This window comes from Peromyscus maniculatus, chromosome 21 (assembly GCF_049852395.1).
Source record: "Peromyscus maniculatus bairdii isolate BWxNUB_F1_BW_parent chromosome 21, HU_Pman_BW_mat_3.1, whole genome shotgun sequence".
In the NCBI taxonomy this organism is placed as follows: Eukaryota; Metazoa; Chordata; class Mammalia; order Rodentia; family Cricetidae; genus Peromyscus; species Peromyscus maniculatus.
In genome coordinates, this window is record NC_134872.1 from 45472970 (window position 1) to 45487470 (window position 14501).

A 14501-nucleotide genomic window follows, 5' to 3' on the forward strand; every position below is an offset into this window, starting at 1 on the left:
ATAAGATTGAAGGCATCTTGCATATGTGTATGAAAACTTCAAAGAATAAACTTTTAAAAATAATAATATAATCCCAGAACTTGGGAGGCGGAGGCAGACATATCTCTGTAAGTTTCTGGCCAGTCCAAACTACACATTGAGACCTTGTCTCAAAAAGAGAAAAAAAGAAAAAGAAAAGAAGAGGAGAGGAGAATAGAGGAGAGGAGAGGAGAGGAGAGGAGAGGAGAGGAGAGGAGAGGAGAGGAGAGGAGAGGAGAGGAGAGGAGAGGAGAAGAGAGGAGAGGAGAGGAGAGTGTGAACTCCTGGTGTGAGTTCATTTTTTAAACCAATGCCTCAGTAGAAGGGACAGTCTGAGATGGAGCTGGAGGAAGGGAAGGAGCCAAGCCAGTGAGAGGTGACTAAGATGACCACAAGTGACAGGAGGCAGGCCAGTGTCCCAGGCTCCTTTTCAGACGTCCTGCTCCTCCTCTTGAAGACACAGACTTGGCATTGCCTCTTTGAGAAAGCCCTCCCTGGTGTCCTTGGCAGGAACAGCTGCCATCTGGGAAGTTCTGACTAGGTGGCCAGTGTCTGGATGCTCCTCTCTGCTCCCGTCGCAGGACCGTCTTACTCCCCATCTTGGTCGTCCCTCCTCCTGTGCATGTCCTTCCACTGGTCCTGGGGAAAGCGTCGTTTTTGTCTTCTGTCTCTAGCGCCTGACACATCGAAGCAGGCTGCTAAATGTTGCCTGAAGCTACATGCCAGACACAGGAGTCAGGCAATGACCAAAGATGGTGGGTGTTGGTACTTAACCAGTCTCTAAAATCTGCAGCAGGGAGGCAGTGTGGGGACACGAAGCTCATTGCATGTATCTGGGAGTGTGATTTCCTTCACGTGTTTTGTGCGGGCAAGAGCTAGGACAGGAAGACTTAGATGCATCTCACCCATGCCTGGGAAGTTTGGGTGCCTCCAAGGGTGGTTTGGTCAGTGCCGGCCTGAGTTCAGTCCCCAGAACCCATGTGAAAACAAAAACAAAAGCCTGGCGTGGGCCCATGTGTTTATAATCCCAACCCTAGGGAAGTGGAGATAGGTAGATCCCTGGGGTTTCAGGCCAGCCAGCCTAGACTGCTGGGCAAGCTCCAGGCCAGTGAGACGCTGCCTAAAAAGAAAATAGAGGCACCTGGGAAATGACAGCCAAAATTGACCTCAGGCCTACATACAGGCAAAAGCACACATGCAAGCATATCTAGACAGACGTGAACACAACACATACACATGTATGGACATGTGTGTGCATACACACAGAAGAGTTACAGAACATGAAAAGGAGCCCCTTTCTACTAGGAGTGTGTGAGTGCTCATAGCCTGGGTTTGCTCCCAGAGGGCGAGGGCTCTACGTCATTATATCAGACTCTTTACTGTGCATCCCTGGTCCAGACAGCTGTGTACAGATGAAGGCTTAAACAGGAAGAGGTAGGGATAAACATCAAGCCAAATGACGAAAGAGGGAAGGGTAGAGGTTGTCAAAGATGGCAGAGAAGCTGCTGTGGTCAGGTGATGGGAAGGCGGCTTCTGGTACCTCTCTGGATGTGGGAAGTTCTGACCAGGCCATAGTAACATTGAGTCAGGACGGCTCTCTGTTGAGAGAAGAGGAACCTTGGGAGCGGTGGCAGGAAGTCCTACAAGACAGGTCGAGAGAGAGGGTTTCCTTCTTTTATTCCACCTCTTTCCCTCCAGCACTTAGAACTGGTGACATTTCTCAGATTCCTCGAGTCCCCAGGGCAGGGCTGAGGGTGGGGGGACAGTTTAAACAAGTGAGTCTGGACATAGGCATGCAGAGTATGGCCCAGGGAGGAGGGGAGGAGGGGAGGCAAATTGCAGGGTTGGAGAGCAGGAAGCCCGATTCTGAGTGCCTGACTCTCCACTATTCTGCCAGACAGATGGCACAGACCCCTGCCATCCATCCCCAGGAGTTCTGTCTCTCCTCTGTCCCCTGGTTTCAGCTCCCATTCCGGCTCAGATCATCCCACATCCCTAGAACTTGGTCCTTTCTTACTGGGCTGTTGTCTTTTGCCTGAATTCAAAACATTCTTTAGTCTTCTTTCTTTAAAAAAAAAAAAACAACCAGGGTCTGAGTGTCCATATTTGTTCACATTGTGTGCGGGTGCGCGTGTGTGAGTCCATGCATGGGAGTCCAGAGGACAGCCCTGGCTGCTGTCCCTCGGGCATTATACACTACCATGTTTGAGACAGGGTCTCTTACACGCTGGGAATTCACCAAGTAGGCTAGGGTGGCTGGTCTGCCACTCCCAGGGATCCCCCTGTCTCCACCTTCCCAGCACTGGGATCCCAAGTGTGTTGTTTGTTGTTGGTGGTGTTTTGTTTTTTTAAGTGGCTTCTGGGGATCAAACTCAGGTCCTGTAAGACAAACACTACCAACTTAGCTCTCCTCCAGCCTCTCAAAGAAGCCGTCTCCAAACAACAATGATACTGAGACCTACAGTGTATCCATGGTCCTACTGTGGCCCAGGCACCAGCCTCCATGCCCCAGCTACCTTCAGTCAAGTCACAAGAACAGATGAGGTCATGGTCATGCTGATCTCTAGCTGACACCTGATGACGCACAGCCCCAGACAGAACGAGTGAACAAGGAAATGGGAACCATCTTAAGTGAGCTGGTGGGGGCAAAGCCCCACTCTCTAAGAGCTCAGAATATGAAACTCTAGGGCCCACTGCCCTTGAGTCCTCAGGGGGCCTCTGCTGTGCAGCAGATCTGGCTCTAGGCTGCTTGAAAACCTTCTCCCACCTACCTTGGAGCTGAAAGAGGCTTAATTGTTGACTTGTCTCTTTCTCCTGTTTATGAGCTCCAGGTAAAGGGCAAGATGTGCAATTGTTTCCCTGATGGAACAGATGAGCACCCCCAACCCTCAGAAGGAGAGGAATCTCCCCGGCTTCTTGCTTCCAAAAGAGGCTCTTCCTTGCTGTTCAGTACTGGTGGTGCCTTGGACACACCTGTGGAACTTTGCAAAGTCAGACCTTCAGTGTTCTAAGGGCCATTGGGGAAATGGGTCCAAGAAGCCATGTGGGCATCTCTGGGGATGGGCCCAGGCTCTCGTGGAGTTGGTAAAGAAAGCCTGGCTACTCATTTTCTCTCTCGTCCCATCCCATCCTCAGGGAAGAGGCGAGGCATCTGACCCATGACTCTGGGAGGAGCTGTGAGCTGGCCCTGTCAGTTCCCCTTTCCCTTCTCTTGGATCTGCCACCAGCAGGGTGGGTGCATCTGGCCAGGTCTCGGTGATGAGGTCAAGAGCCTACTCCTGTAAGAGGTCTACCACTGGTGACTGGGATATGACTTGGCATTGCTCATTTGGAAATACAGAAATCTAAAGCCTTGGATTCACAATTGCTTTCTCCAAATTATGGCAGCTGTTCCAAACTCCATGTGTCTGCTTCTTGGACCCATTTCCCCATTGGCCCAGAACTGGAGCAAGGGGAAGAAATTTTCTTGTATGGGCAGCATGTACTTTATGGAGTAGCTGGCTTATTCAAGCTGGCTACTTACTCAGTGGTCAGTAAACACAGCTGCCTGGGGTTTATAACCAAGCCCTTTCTGATCTGCATTACACTCTCCCTGGGGACTGACCGCCTAGCTTCAAACCTCTCCCACCAGCTCAAGCTTGACAGTTAACTCTTTCATTACCACTTGAGCTCATCACTAAACTTGAGGCCCTTCTGGTAGGGATCCACGAGAGGTGTATAAGTGTAAGGGATTCCGGGTGGAGTACACATGGTTGTAGATACAGAACAATGGACAGTGGAGCCTGGTTGGTCCTCTTTCTGTATTCAGCTTCATCATGTGTCACCGAGAGGTCATAGTGACAGCGACCTTGCCGATTTTGATTTGAATTGTGAAACCTGAAGCATCTGAGATGGCACATGACTTACAGGAGGAACGTGGATAAATTAAAGATGTTTGTTGTTGTTTAAGATTGCTAGCTTCGCTTTTGTGAACAAGTTCCTGGCTGGCACTACTGCAGGTCTGGGAACCCGCGCTGAGATAATCAGATCTGAGCAACAACACAAGGCGGGTGAGCTGGGACGTCAAAGGATGCGGCTGATGGACTAGGATCTTTCTGGTGCGGGACAAGGTATCTCTGGACTAGACTGGCTGGACAGAGTTTCTGTGTCCGCTTGGTAAGGCAGCCAGTTATCTCAGCTTGCTTGAGTTGAGACGATTCTTCGTAAGTTTTAAAATTTGGACAACCCTGACCACACCAGGATGAGCCACTTGCCCTATTGGCCTCTCCCCAGGCCCCAGGCCCCAGGCCCCAGGCCCACCTGCAGCTTCTGGCTTATTTGGTTTGAAGTGGGATCCAGGTGTTGTTATTGACTGGACTGTGTAGCTGGAGAGAGTTTCACTTACGGTCACAGCCCTGAGAAGAAGAGATGAATTGTGGGAAAGGTTGGTATAAATGCTGCCACAGAGGATGCCAGAGGCAGGCCAAAACTAAACCCTTGTGTCCAGATCACTCAGGGGAACTTGTAGCAGTGCAGATGCCCGGCCCCAGATCTGCCCATCTGGAACTCTGAGGGCATATAGGCGACTGGGCCACTAGGTGACTTGGGATGCCCTGCCATTTGAGATCCCGTGGAAAAACATAAGAGATGAGAGTTTGGGAACCTAGGCTCTCATCCAAGCAGGTAGTCTGTTGTGTGGTTTTTGGCTGGAAGCCAAGAAGAGGTGTGAGAGGGGAAGGTCAGAGTATAAGGTGAGCAGAGCTGCAGCCAGACATGCAAGGCTTCACACAGCAGTCCCTTAGGTGCTGTGACAACAGAGTCATGTCCCCGATGCCTGAATGGAAGGGGAGGGTCCAAACAGAACTGACAAAGAACACTTGTAGGGAGAACTGGCTGGGTGTCAACACTAGGTAATCTGTACACAGAGAACATGGTGTGTGTGTGTGTGTGTGTGTGTGTGTGTGTGTGTGTGTGTGTGTGTGTAGGGGGTGAATAGGAGCTTCAGTCTGCTGGTTAAAATCTGTTGGTAATCCCAGTATAGGGGGTCATGTTCCTTGAAACCTGACCCAGTAATTTGATTTCTCTGCTCCCTCTCCATCAAACTTAAAACTGGGGTGCTAGGACCTGTTTGAAGATTTCTAGGGCTCCCTGTGGAGATGAACTCTAAGAGTCAGTTGGTGCTTGCCCTGCCTGCATGAGACCCTTGTCAATCCAAAGCAGGCCATCAAACTGCCAAGAGCTGCAGAACCTGGGATGCAGAGGCAGAAGAGTCAGAAGTTCAAGGTCATCCTTGGCTACATAGCAAGTCTGAGCACAGCCTGTGCTGTGAGTCCCCTGTCTGAGAAAAATCTAAGTTTCTTTATATGAGCAAGAAATGGCGCATAGGCCATGCCAGTGCAGAGCGGTGTGGACAGCAGGGGACAGTGACAGTGCTTCTGTGGTTTTGAACCTTGGGCCTGCCAGGCCATTCCCAGAGAGAAGCAGGGTGGTCTCAAGAGAGAGGAGAGACAGAGGCAGCTTGGGAAGAGGTCCACAGGAGTTTCTGGGCTGTGTGAGTGAAATCTACACAGGCACAGGTCAGGGAAAGGAGGGTTTTTGAGGGATCATTGGATTTGTCTGAGATATGAAGCTGGAAGGGGTCTTTCATGGAGGGGGACGAAAGCAGACATCCTGACTCCGAACCTTGGCTGTGCTCCAGTATGCTTCCTAAATGCCAGGCCCTGCATTGGGCACTATAGAGTTCCTGCTAAACTGTGGAAATGTTGTTCCTGAATGAGGAATGTCCTGGCTCAGTGAGGGCATAATTCAGGAAGCAGTAGATCTGCGTGGAGTTGAATGATGCCAGGGTCAGGGAGGGGAGCAGAGAAAGGACTGGTGGGAAGCAAGACTAACCAGGGGAGAGTCAACAGGATGGGGAGGGCAGTGGGGAGGGACCTCCCTGTGGAGGTGGACGGTGGAGGAAGGTTGACCTCTGGGAAGACCTGCTATATGGAGGAGAGTCTTTCTTGGGGGGGGGAGGGTCCACCTTGGAATGGGCTCTGGGAGGGCAGGATTTGGGCAGGGGTGAGTGCAGGGGAGGCATCGAGTCTGGGGAACAGAAGCGGCTGCAGAAAGTAGGGAGCACTGCAGGTACAGGGGACAGACCTGAGAGAAGCGTCTTAGATGGGATAACAGGAGTGATGGGGTGCGAGGAGGTGGGGCGTCTCTGTGAGGTTTCCAGGATGGGTGGGAGCTATCACCCGGCATGGAGAAATGGCGACCGTTCCCATGGAGAGACTGAGTGCAGAGTTTGCAGGAATGTCAGGGATGAAAGAGGAGTTGGGTAGGAATGAGGTGTTTGCGCAGGGCTTGGAGACCTTGGGTAGGGACTGGGTTCTAGAGGAAACCTCAGCCTCTGTGGCCTGTTCCTTGAAACACTTGGAGAAAACTATTTCTTACAACATTTGCGTGCGAGATGCTATGGGTTGAGGGGTAGCAGAGGGTCATGAAGAAGAGCAGTAGGACACCCTGCCATCCATGCACTCTGGAGGCCAAGGCAGGGGGATTTAGGACCAGTCTAGGGAGCTACATAGTGTGTTCCAGAACAGTCTTGGCTACAAAGTGAGATCTTGTCTTAGAAACTAAAAGCAAAAGGACTGGATAGATTGCTCAGTGGTTAAGAGCACTGATTGCTCTTGCAGAGAACCCAGGAGTTCAATTCTCAGCAACCACATGGTGGCTCACAGCCCTAGGTTACTCCAGCTGTAGGGGATCTGATGCCCTCTTGTGGCGTCTATGGGCACTGCATGCATATGGTACACATACATGCATGCAGGCAAAACATTCATTCACATAAAATAAGCATAAATAAAGATTTTAAATAAATAAATTAAATAAAAAAACAGAAATGAAAGTTTCAGAAATCAAAACTCCCTGTGTTTACCTGGGAATTCCAGGCATGACTTAACCGTGCAAATGTATAAAATCATTCCTTTCTGAGAGTCACTTGACACCTCTTGAGGGCGTTTGGCTAAGGAATACATGCCTATTAGTGGATGCTAGAGAGGAAAGACCTGGGTTCCCTGGGTCTGCACTAATAATTTCTGAGGAGTGAATTCCTTCTTCTTTGCACACCTGGCTGCTTGAGTTCATTCATGTCGAGGGTGCTTTCCCAGGAAATGGCAGGGTGCTGGGGGCTATTCTCTTGGGACTAGGACCTAGATGGAGCAGAACTCATTGATATAAAAATATAAACGAATAAAAAATAAATCAAATACCATTATTCTCTATGAACTAGGACCTCATAAGGTTTTGAAAAGAGTGCAGGTGGGTTGGAGTGACCAAAAAGGCCACCATTTGGCAAAAGCAGGGACAGATGGTGAGGGGATAGATGGGGAGGGGATGGATGGGGAGAAAAAGAAGTGGAGGTGGATATTGGGGATGAGAGAGGGGTAACACAGAGACCCACGGGGAAGGAGCAGAGCAGCCCTTGACTCTAATCTAAAGCTGAGCTGGTCTCGAGTTTTTATTACTTATCTAATTGTAGAATGATGAAGGACACATAATCTTTGTGCAGGCTTAATGTATTGCTACTTTAATACACATCTTATCATGGACAGAGTCAGGAGTCTACTGAACACAGCAGTTCATTAGCTCTTATCAAGTTTCTGCCTGGGGTGGGGGAGATTCAGAGCAGCTTTCCATACCTTCTAGTCCCTGGAGGAATAAGTGGGTCACTGTGATAGGAAGCATGGTCGCTTGCAATGGGGGAGTGGGGCCAGAGAGGGAGGAGAGATCAGGGCGATGGGGACCAGTTCCTGAGCCGCAGATCAAGGCCGTTGGGGCAGGAAGCCACCCAGATTAAAGAAATGTATCTGCCTCCAGTCCTGCCCATCCAGGGACTGTGGGTAACATTTTTGGAAACATACAGGGAGTGGCTGGCCTGGGCTGCACTTCCTGGGAAATCGTGTCCGAGCTGGCCACTGTAGGGACGGGAAGGATCAGCTTCGTGGTTTGCAGGACCCAGGGTAAGACGAAAATGTGGGGTTTCTTATTTAAAACATATTAAAAGTTTCAAGACAGTGGCAGGAGGGTGTGGATCTAGAGTGTACCCAGCTGGCTTGCCCTGAGGACCAGATCACTTGGACCTCTCTGGGACCGTGTGTGGTGAGATGATGAGGACGGCCGGATGGCTGCCTCCCGGATGGCTGCCTACAGCTGAGGCTCTGAGCCAGGCTTCTCTCTGGAAAAGCCGGGTTCTATTCTGAGAGCTGGGATGGGGAGATGGGTGAAGAGACTGACCTGACATGCATACCTGAGGTAGTGCCATGGCTGTGTGGACGTTTCTGTTTACACTAATGCTGCCGTTTATACCCTCCGATCTCTGCGCAGTGGAAAAGTTGTTTCTGAATTTTGGAATTAGTCAAATGGAGGTTTACATGCTTTGTGAACTCTAATTGGGCAAGCGGCTGGTCTTCTTTGGGCCTTCGTTTCTTTGTATATAAAAAGAAATGTTGCCTGTCTTGGTAGCACAGGCCTGTAATCCCAGCCTCTATGGAGGCTGAGGTAAGCGGATCATACATTTGAGCTGTGCCTGAGCTACATAGTGGCTTCAAGGATAGTCTGGCCAACTTATCAAGACCCTGTTTCAACACTTTTTTTTTTTCAGCGCCAAAGAGGGAGCTCACAGGTAGACGGGTGCTCAGCATTGCAAGGCCCTGGGTTTAGTCCACAAATAAAAAAGGACATCAAATCATCATAAAATCATGTCTGCAGGATGTTGGAATGATTAAATGCAACCATAACTAGAAAAGTGAATTTCCAGGATTGGTGGTGCAGGCCTCTAATGCCAACCGCTTGGGAGACTGAGGCAGGAGGCTATCAAGTTCAAGCCCCTCTAATGCCAACCGCTTGGGAGACTGAGGCAGGAGGCTATCAAGTTCAAGGCCCTCTAATGCCAACCGCTTGGGAGACTGAGGCAGGAGGATATCAAGTTCAAGGCCTGACTAAGCTGCAGTGTGAGCTCACAGCCAGCCCAGGCACTGGAGACCTGTCCCAAAGAAAACAGTGAAAATAGGACAGAAGAGGGCTGGGGTGGTGTGGCTCAGTGGTGGGATGCTGGCTCCGTGTGGTCGAGGCTCTGGGTTCACTGTTCAAATCTCCAACATGACCAAACAAAAGAGGAAGAGGAGAGGGGTCCAGGGCCTGGAGAGGAGGGGAAGAGGGAGAAAGGGACAAGGTGAATGGGCCCAGCCCAGCTCTTTTCTTTCTTTCTTTCTTTCTTTCTTTCTTTCTTTCTTTCTTTCTTTCTTTCTTTCTTTCTTTCTTTCTTTCTTTCTTTCTTTCTTTTTTTGTTTTGTTTTTTTGAGACAGGGTTTCTCTGTGTAGCTTTGCACCTTTCCTGGAACTCACTTGGTAGCCCAGGCTGGCCTCGAACTCACAGAGATCCACCTGGCTCTGCCTCCCGAGTGCTGGGATTAAAGGCATGCGCCACCACCGCCAGGCAAGCCCAGCTCTTAGTACACACTAGTGTCCTTCCTAGAGATGTAGTGGGTTTTTTGTTTTGCTTTGTTTGAGGTGTAGAACTTTGGAATTGTTTGAGATGCATGACTGTTTTCAGTTTGTTTCTTCCATCTCAGGTTCTCAGAAGCAGCTAGAACTTACCAGCTGATTTCCCATAGCAGGGTCAGGGTATGCCCCAGTGTGATAAATACCCAGGAGAGTCTAGGTACATGTGCTGGACACACACACACACACACACACACACACACACACACACACACACAAACACACACACATACTCACACATACCCCACACCACACACACACACACAAACACACACACACTCACACATACCCCACACCAACACACCCCACGCCACACACACCCCACGCCATACACACACCACATGCGCACACTTCACAGCCACGTGGAAGGTACAGAATCAGATACTGTGTGATGGGAACACGGCCTCCCTTAGGCATCACTGCTGGCTTAATTAGTCAGGCATCCTGACGTCCCTCGGTTGTTGGAAGATGAGAAAGGTGACTATGAACTCAGGCTCAGCCCGTGCCATGCCAGCACCATCCACTGGTCTCTGCTCCCAGGCCATCATGTGGCTCATGGGAAGCCGAGGTAAAGACTCCCTGGTCCCCACAGTCACAGTTCCTGAACACCATGCCTGGGCAACCCTTCCCAGGCTGAGGGGGGGCTGCACTTCAGGGCTGCATGGTTGCCCTTCTCATGTCTTTTTCTTCTTTGACTCGAAACTCAAAGTAGTCATGGTGTGCTTCTGGAAGAGTGATGCATCCAGCCATGCATGCATACATTCACCCCAAACATACCGCACACATACTTCTGCATGTACACCCTAACTTAGATACTGCATACCATGCACTCACCCCAAACATACCACATACATACCTCTGCATGTACACCATAACTCAGATACTGCATACCATGCATGGATACCTACTGCTCACACTAACATGCCATATGTACACTCATGAATACTTAGACATACAAAACTCAGTGCATAATACAGCTATATACAGACACAAATCACACATACATACTACTTACACAAACATACAAATCATACTTGTACAGATGATATGCATGTATACTATATATATACATATATATATGTACACCACACACATGTAACACCTAAACATGTATACCACACATGCACATTTACCCTCCACACACATACTCCACCTGTATACAATCTACACTCCACAAACACACATATGCCATCTTCACACATACAAATACACATATATACAATTTATACACCAAACACATGTCAGCTCAACATATGTAGCACACATGCACAAATGGCACCTACATGCCCACTTTACACACATCTATCTCTACACACATATACCATACATTCATATAAACCATCTTTAACATATACCACATAAATGTCATCTACACATATATACAACTAAACACATATACCACACATGCACATATATCTACACAGCTACTCCATGTATACCCTTCACACACCACACATATGAATAAACCATTAAAACATATACAACAACACACATACCATGTTTAAGTATATACTATAAAAATTTATGCCACCTACACATTTGCACACCAAACATGTACATATGCTATCTACACACACCATATATGACATGTTATCTACTACAATACACATACACCATCTACAGACATTACACATGTGTATATACCATCTATATACCATACAGGTACACACACCACATATGCACATATACACCATCTACACATATCATATATACCATCTACACACACACCCACACACCACAGATGTACACCACAATGCACATATGCTATCTACATATGCTCTACATGCACATATACTATGTGCACAAGGCACACATAAGTACATGTGCCATTTACAGGATATATGCATTTATAGCATCTAATGCACCACATACGTGCACTATCTAAATATATTATCTGCATGCACATATGCCATTTATACATACCTTAAAAGCACATTTAACATTCACGAACACCACATCCATATACCATCTACATACACTCTACATGCACATTCACTATCCACATATACCACACAAATCTCTGTTGAAAAGAATGAATTGGCAGATGAGATTGTCTGAACAACTACACTAAGATGTTGATCCATCAAGGGTCCAGTGAGGGACCATGTGTGTCTCCCCGTCTGGGTTCTAGGGCAAGTTTGCTCTGGAAACAGAGCTTGGTTATTTCCTAAAGCGCCCGCCCCTCCCTAGGGTCACACTGCCCAGGCTCACGCTGCCAGTCAAAAGTCAGGTGGTTCAGAGCTTGCCTGAAGTCTCTGAGGCCAGGCCTGGGTTCCCTGTACCATGTGACCCAGTACAGCTTGAGAGCAGAACGTGTGAGGCCAAGGGGAGTGAGCCGAGGTGGGGGCAAGTGTTCGTTCTGTTGTGCCATGTAGGGAAGTGGAGGAGAGGACAGAGATGGCCGTGTGAGCACGCAAAGCTGAAGCCCTGGCCTCAAGACCTAAAGGGGGCTCACGGCTTAGCTTTGGTTTTGTGACAAGAACATTGGATGTGAGCGGAATTCAGAACACTAACCCAGGAGTCCTAGCTGGATCTCGGAGCAGCTAAGCATTGTTGACCAAGCCACTTACCAGCTCTTGAAGCTTTGATACTTGATGCCCTAGCCGAGGTTTGAAACACTCCAGATATTTATGTCACTGTTGTACAGTGGGCACATCTGGCCTGGACAGCTGTTAGTGTAACACAGGGTTCTGTGTGGCTGGGTAAGACTGACGGTAACTTTTCTCCCCCAGTAGCCTGGACAGCCTTTCAGCACTGTGACAGCTGGCCAGTAAGGGTGAATCTTCCAGGTCTGTGCCAGCTGGATTCTCCATGTTCCATAGCTCAAGAGTATAGTGTCTTCAGCAACAGGGCCCGACTGGCAAGTACTAGAGGTAACCAGGATCACTGGCAGTATTCGATAATGTTTGGGGGTCTGTGGGACCTCACTAGCCAACAACTCCAAAGGAGGTTACCCCAATGCTAGGCTTTTTGTTAGCCATGGTATCTAGTGGAATAATGACCCTTTTAATAGGGTAACCCCACTTAGTATCTCTGTGTGTGCATATGTACATATGTATGTGAACACACACACACACACACACACACACACACACACACACACACACACCTTCTATGCTAGCCTGTTTCCATGCCACTTTTCCAAAGGGTTGTTACTATTAGTCATCCCTCCCAAGTTTCCTCCTCTACCCTACCCGCCTGCCCATCCCCCAACCCACTTGACTTATTCCAAGGTCACTGTGAAGTTGGCCCAAGATCTCAGAGTTACCAGAACAACTTACAGGAAACAGGGAAGCCTGAGTTAGAGATTCTGAATCTGTAGCGTGTTTGAGAAAGTCCTGAACTGATCCTGACTTAGGATATTGAGCAGGAACTCTTGGTGGCTCAGAATAGTTCTGGTCCGAATCCTCCCTATGCTGCCAACTAGCTGAGGGACCTTGTGATGTCCTGACTCTCTCGGAACCATAGTTTTGTTGTTGCTGTTTGTTCCTTAATCACTTCTTGTGTGTGTGTGGGGGGGGGGTACAGGTATGTGTGCACATGTATGTATGATGTGCTTATAGAAGTCAGAGGTCATCCTGGAGTGGTGTTCCTTAAGAGCTCTCCACCTTGCTTTGAGGATCCCCCACTAGCCTGGAGCCTGGAACTTACCAATGGGGCTGTTGTCCGATGATTGCCTGTCTCTGTGCCCTGTGTGGGTTTACGAGTGCAGGCAACCACACATGGCTTCTCATGTTGGTTCTGGGAAATGGGACTCAGGTTCTCACGCATGCACGGCAAGTGTTCATCAACTTAGCCATCTCTCTAGCCCTTAATCACTTCTTTAAAATGACACCAAGCATCTTAGGTCTTCGCGGGTATAAAACGTAGATCCATCTCAGTGTCTCTTATGCCGTCAAATCTGAAGTATGAGCATTACTCTGTCTTTAATTAAGAGCGAGAAATGAATGCTGCTGGTGGGGGCCTTTGAAGATTGAGGGTGCAGGCCGTGCAGTGTGGAGTGGTAAAGGTCATGGCTGGGGGTAAGGGTTAGAGGAGACCAGATGGGAACAGCATCTGGAGATAGGAAGTCCTTCCTGCCTAGCGTAGGGTGGGATGTGGGGAGCTGGGATGCTCAGAATAGAGGAGCCCCTTGGGAGGAAACCTTTGAGAAGGGATCGAGCCAGATAGTGAGAAAGGTTGGGGCTCTTGGAGATCTTCAGTCAAAGGCAGCTGTTCCACTGGAGTACCTCGGTCTCAGAGAGAGGAGCACTATGCAACACCAAGACCACTGACCCACAAGTGCAGTGACGGAGCCGGGAGCAGCCCATCTCAGAATATGGGGAGACTATGGCAGTGAGGGTGAGGCCTGGGAGAGACTCTTGCAGCTCATAGAAGGTGCTGATCCCATGGCTTAGTGTCCCCACAGGAAGCGAGGAGGATGTGGGGGGCAAGAGGCTGCCACACTGGGGAGGCTTTCATGGAGAAAAAAGTGGGTCATGCTGGAGGCAGGTTCAGTCCCTTTAGCCTGAGCTCAAGTCCACTGGGCTTCCTTCTGCGCTTGCTTCCTGCTGTCCCCGGTGGCTTCTCAATCCTGCTCCTCTTCTTAAAGGGACTTTACAGTGACACACTGCTCTGGCCACATTACCTCCCACTACCCACCACCTGCCCATAGCCAGCCACTGGCTTCTGCTTTGCTCTCTTTTTCTTTTTAAATTTGGTTTGGTTGATTGATTGATTGATTGATTTGGGCTGCAATGTTAGGAATTGAACCTACAGTCTCATGCATGCTAGGCAAGCGTTCTACCACTGAGCTGTATTCCCAGCTCTATTTGTGACATGTGTGGTCACATCCATGCGTGCATGGACATGGCATGCACATACACGTGCAGAAGACAACCTCAGATATTGCTTATCTATCTTCCTGTCTCTTTTGGACATGTAGTCTCTCAGTGGCCTGGAACTTACCACCTAGGATA

At 49.1% G+C, this 14501-nt stretch overlaps 1 protein-coding gene across 10 annotated transcripts in view; it reads left to right on the forward strand.

Moving 5' to 3' along the window:
• The window catches only part of Daam2 (dishevelled associated activator of morphogenesis 2), a 111634-nt gene that overhangs the window by 46283 nt on the left and 50850 nt on the right, over nucleotides 1-14501 (forward strand). For 4 of the 10 annotated variants that reach the window (XM_015987881.3, XM_076557584.1, XM_076557583.1 and 1 more), the window contains exon 1: nucleotides 7868-8003. The exons of the other annotated variants lie outside the window; for them this stretch is intronic. The gene's annotated coding sequence lies outside the window, so the exon portion shown is untranslated. Of the gene's footprint in view, nucleotides 1-7867; nucleotides 8004-14501 lie in introns of those variants that run through there. 10 annotated transcript variants of the gene reach the window in all.